This window comes from Garra rufa, chromosome 10 (genome assembly GCF_049309525.1).
Source record: "Garra rufa chromosome 10, GarRuf1.0, whole genome shotgun sequence".
NCBI classification, from domain to species: Eukaryota; Metazoa; Chordata; class Actinopteri; order Cypriniformes; family Cyprinidae; genus Garra; species Garra rufa.
In genome coordinates, this window is record NC_133370.1 from 11,580,614 (window position 1) to 11,585,957 (window position 5,344).

The following is a 5,344-nucleotide window of genomic DNA, read 5'->3' on the forward strand; positions in this document are numbered from 1 at the left end:
TCTCTCTGTTCCGGACGCGGCAGTGACCGCTCTCTCTGTTCCGGACGCGGCGGTGACCGCGCTCTCTGTTCCGGACACGGCGGTGACCGTTCTCTCTGTACCGGACGCGGCGGTGACTGCTGGCGTTCCTCTGGCGGCTATGCCAGCTCACGTTCCTCTGGCGGCTAGGCCGGCTCGCGTTCCTCTGGCAGCGGTGCCCGCTGACGTTCCTCTGGCGGCTATGCTAGCTCACGTTCCTCTGGCGGCGAAGCCAACACACGTTCCTCCACTGCACGGGCCTGGCCCGCCATCCCTCCCCCTGATTCACCTTCCACCGTTCCTCCTCCCTCCAGATGGTTTGTTTTGGGTTTTTTTCGTTGGAAACGTCTGGAAGCCATTCCGTAGGGGAGGGGTAGTGTCACGATCTGGGCTGTGGGGTTTTCCCTCAGCCACCTGAGGTCGCTGTTCCCTGCACTGCACTTCCTAATTGTTAGCACCTGTCTTTGTCATCAGCACTCATCACATCCACAGCTGTTCACAATCACCATTGTTTTTATAATCCCCACTCTCCCACTACCCTGTTGAGTCTGCATTGTTTTCCTGTATGCTGTCTTCGTAAGTCTGTCTCTGTGTTCCGGATCCCTGGATTTTGATTGTGTTCCCTGTTATGTTTATTTTGTATTTGTTCTAGTCGTGTTGTGCCGTGTTGGCCTTTTGGTTTGTTATTCGTTTGTTTATTTGTGTTTATTTAATAAATTCTATTCCCCGCACTTGGACCCAGACCTCCTCTATCTCACACGTGACAGAAAGATGAAGCTGTTTTTGGCATATTAGACATGATTAAGAGTGATCATGTGCATTTTTATTAAAAATGGAAACATTCAACTTAGTCCAAGTGATACTTTACCTGTCGTGACCTGACTGGTCACACTGGCGTTGGATCTACAGCCGTTGGCTTCCCCAACCACGGTGATATTGTATGTCTGCCCACAGCCAAGTGCAGGGATTATGCAGGATGTGGAGGTGGAGTTACACACCAGGGTCGTGTCAATGGATTTAGCTTGAGCAAAGTAGATCTGCGCCCCATTACTTGACTGCCAGCTAATTTGAACGTCACCTGTTTGACAGTTTAAGAGCTGACTGACCACAGACTGAGGAGCACAGGGTGCTAAGAGACAAAGGGAAACAAAGTATTACTTTAGCATGCTTAAAAGAATATTCCAAGTTAAAAACAAAGCTTTCTCGACAAAATCTGTAGTGTGCTGTCAAATGCATTTGTGACCCTGGACCACAAAACACGGATATATTTGTAGCAATAGCCAACAATACATTGTACGGGTCAAAATTAACATTTTTTTCTTTTATGGAAAAAACATTAGGATATTAGGTCAAGATCATGTTCCATGAAGATATTTTGTAAATTTCCTACTGTAAATATATCAAGGCTTTGTAATATGCATTGCTAAGACCTTCATTTGGACAACTTTACAGGAGATTTTTCTTAATATCTAGATTCCCTCAGATTCAAGATTTTCAAATTGTTGCATCTTGGCCAAATATGCAAACATACATTAACAGAAAACTTATTTATTCAGCTTTCAGGTGATGTATAAATCTCAATTTCACAAAAATTACCCTAATGACGGGTTTTGTGGTCTAGGGTCACATTTAAAATGTCAAGTACTGTCGTCAAAGCATCTAAGATGAAATATTAAGTAAAAATTACGTTTTTGAAAGCAACTTTCAAATTTAGTGCTGCAGAGAAAAATACTGTGTACTATAGTTTACACTACTATACAAACTTGCTATATGCAAAATTTAATTTTAGAAAACATACTTACTAGTACTGATTCGATGCACTTCACTGCGTTGCCCGGTGCAGTCCACACTCATAGCTGTGACTGACACGTTGTATGCCTGACCACACTCCAAGCCGTTGATGTTACAGGAAGTGCTGCTGGAGTTGCAGGTTAGCGTATGCCCATTATCATCAACTGCTGTTACTGTATAGTATGAAACAAGGCCACTAGATGCTGCCCAGGAAACAGATGCAGTGTCCGACCCACAGGAAAATGACACATTGACTTGAGTGGGAACACATGGAGCTGGAAAGGAAAAGATTCATGCACAAAATCAGACGATTTTAGTGCAATAGATCATTTGATGCCAGAAGAATGGCTAAATAATGGTAGAAAGGGATCAACCAAAAATAAAAAAATCTGTCAATAATTACTCAACCTTGTGTCGTTCCAAACCCATAAGATCTTCGTTCATCTTCAGAACACAAATTAAGATATTTTCAATGAAATCTAAGAACATTTTGACTCTGCATAGACAGCTACGCAACTGACAGGTTTAATACCCAGAAAGGTAGCAAGGACATCGATAAAATAGTCCATGTGGTTCAACTGTGGTTTTATAAAGCTACGGGAATACAAAATAAGAAAACAAAAATACAACTTTATTTAACAATTTCTTCTCTTCCCTGTCAGTCTTTGATGCACATTCACAAGAGTATCATGACACAAGTTATTTTTGTTTTCTTTGCAAAAGTATTCTCGCAGCTTCATTAAATTATGGTTGAGCCACTGATGTCACATGGACTATTTTATTGATGTGATTACTACCTTTCTAGGCCTAGAACGTGGTAGTTACATTGCTATCTATGCAGGGTCAGAAAGCTCTCAGATTTCATCAGAAATTTCTTAATTTGTGTTCCACAAAGGTCTTTTCAGTTTGAAACAACGTAAGGGTGAGTAATTAATGACAGAATTTTCATTTTTGGATGAAATATCCCTTTAATCTAATTGCACTTTGTGTTATTATTTTGTTATACCTGTGTCGACAGTGAATAGTGTTTTAGAATAGGTTGAACAGGTCTGGCCGTATCCGGTAACACTGATGTTATAGTGCTGGCCACACGGCAGTGAGCTGATGCTGCATGAGGAGCCATTGGTGAAGCAACTGTGCTTTTGGGGGTCCTGGAAAGACTGCAGTGTCGCATTGAAACTTAGCGAACCATTGCCTGGTGTCCAAGAAACAAGTGCTGAGTTGGTTTGACAGTCCAGACTGGCGTGAATTCCAGTGTTGTGACACGGTGCTGCAATGTGACAAAAATGTTAACACATCAAACTGCCATGCAAAACTGCTAAGGTGTTGGTTTATGGTTGCTAGGATGGTTGGTAATATATCAGGACAACTATTTTGTTTCAATCCTTAATTGTCACTAATGAGCTGAGTTTAAGTACCTGAGACAAGCGTGACAGCCTGGCTAGCCGGGCCCATGCAGCCACCATTAATGCCGATGACTGTGATGGAATATTCCTGGCCGCACTGCAGGTTTGGGATGTCACATTGTGTGGCAGTGTTGTTGCAGGATGTCTTATACCCTTGGTTGCCTTCTGCCTTTACCAAGTACCAAGCGGCACCAAGTGCACTGTGCCAAGTGATGGAAGTAATTTGGGATGTACAGTTTAGAGTAACAGCGACATTGGTGGGAATGCATGGAGCTAGAAAAGAGAAGAGGAAGTTCTATGAAAAAAATAGGCTACAGTTGAAGTCAAAGGTTTACAGACACCTTGCAGAATCTGCAAAATGTAAATTAATTTTCCAAAATAACAGGGATCATACAAAATGCATGTTTTTTGTTTTTATTTAGTACTGACCTGAATATGATATTTCACATAAAAGACGTTTATATATAGTCCACAAGAGAAAATAATAGTTGAACTTACTGTATGAACTTAATAGTTTGACCTTAATAGTTGAAAAATAACTGTTCAAAAGTTTACATACACTTGATTCTTAATACTGTGTTGTTACCTGAAAGATCCACAGCTGTTTAGTGATAGTTGTTCATGAGTCCCTTGTTTGTCCTGAACAGTTAAACTGCCTGCTGTTCTTCAGAAAAATCCTTCAGGTCCCACAAATTATTTGGGTTTTCAGCATTTTTTTTGTATTTGAACCCTTTTTTGTATTTGAAACTCTCACTGATGCTTCAGAAGGAAACACAATGCATTAAGAGCTGGGGGTGAACACTTTTGAACAGAATGGAGATGTGAAAGGTTTTCTTTTTTTGCCTAAATATCATTTTTCTATCATATAGTACTGCCCTTCAGAAGCTACAGAAGATACTGACATGTTTCCAGTAGACAAAATAAGTTAAATTTACCCTGAACTTCAAATTCAAAAGGTTTTCACCCCCAGCTCTTAATGCATCATGTTTCCTTCTGAAACATTGAGTGTTTTAACCTTCTGTAATAGTTGCATATGAGTCCTTCAGTTGTCCTCAGTGTGAAAATATGGATCTCAAAATCATACAGCCATTGTTGGAAAGGATTCAAATACACAAAAATGCTGAAAAACTAAAGAATTTGTGGACCTGAAGGCAGGTAGTTTAACTATTCAGGACTCATAAACAACTATCACTAAAAAAAAAAAAACACAGCTGTGGATCATTCAGATCAATCATAAAGTATTAAAAAAGTAAACTTTTGAACAGGGTCATTTTTTATAAATTCTACTATTTTATCTTATATACTATATGTAAATGTCTTTATGTGAAATATCTTATTCAGGTCAGTATTAAATAAAGTAAAACATGCATTTTGTTTGATCCCTCTTATTTTGTTAAAAATATATCTGCAAAAGTAAATATGAGCTGACACCTGTTTCCACCACAGCTTTCGGTTGCGAGCTGCTGTTGCAGGTTGGTCCATCAGCTTGGACAGTCACATTTAGTCTCATCCCACATGGCAGAGAGGGCAGCTGACAGGAAGTCCCCATAGAGTGACACGAAGCTAAACGTTGCTGCTGTCCGTCTGTTGCCATCGCCGTGTACCCATTAGCTCCCACGCTAGCAGCCCATGTCACGTTGACCGTGTTGGTGTCACACTGGAGTGCAGTTGTGATGTTTTGAGGGTCACAGGGCGCTAAAGTAAATACATAGATGAGTTTCAAAGATATGTTATCACTGTGTAAACGTACATGCATGCTCACATGACTTACCTGACTGTATCTGAATGGGTGTGGATGGCAGACTCATGCATTGACCATCATTCCTTGTAACTGTGACGTTGTAGTTAATTCCGCAGGGCAGGTGTCCGAATGTGCAGTTGTTAGAGCTTGTGCTGCAATTAACTGAGGTTCCATGTTCATCCTGCAGTACCGCTGTGTACAGACTACCAGCCTGAAGGGCCTGCCAACTTACGATCGCATGATTCGCTGCACAGTCTTTACTGACTCCCACACTGAGCGGAGCACATGGAGCTACAATGGAGAATTTTGTAGATTTACTTTGTGTACACTAAAAATTCATAAGTTTTACTAGTAATATATATATATATATATATATATATATATATAT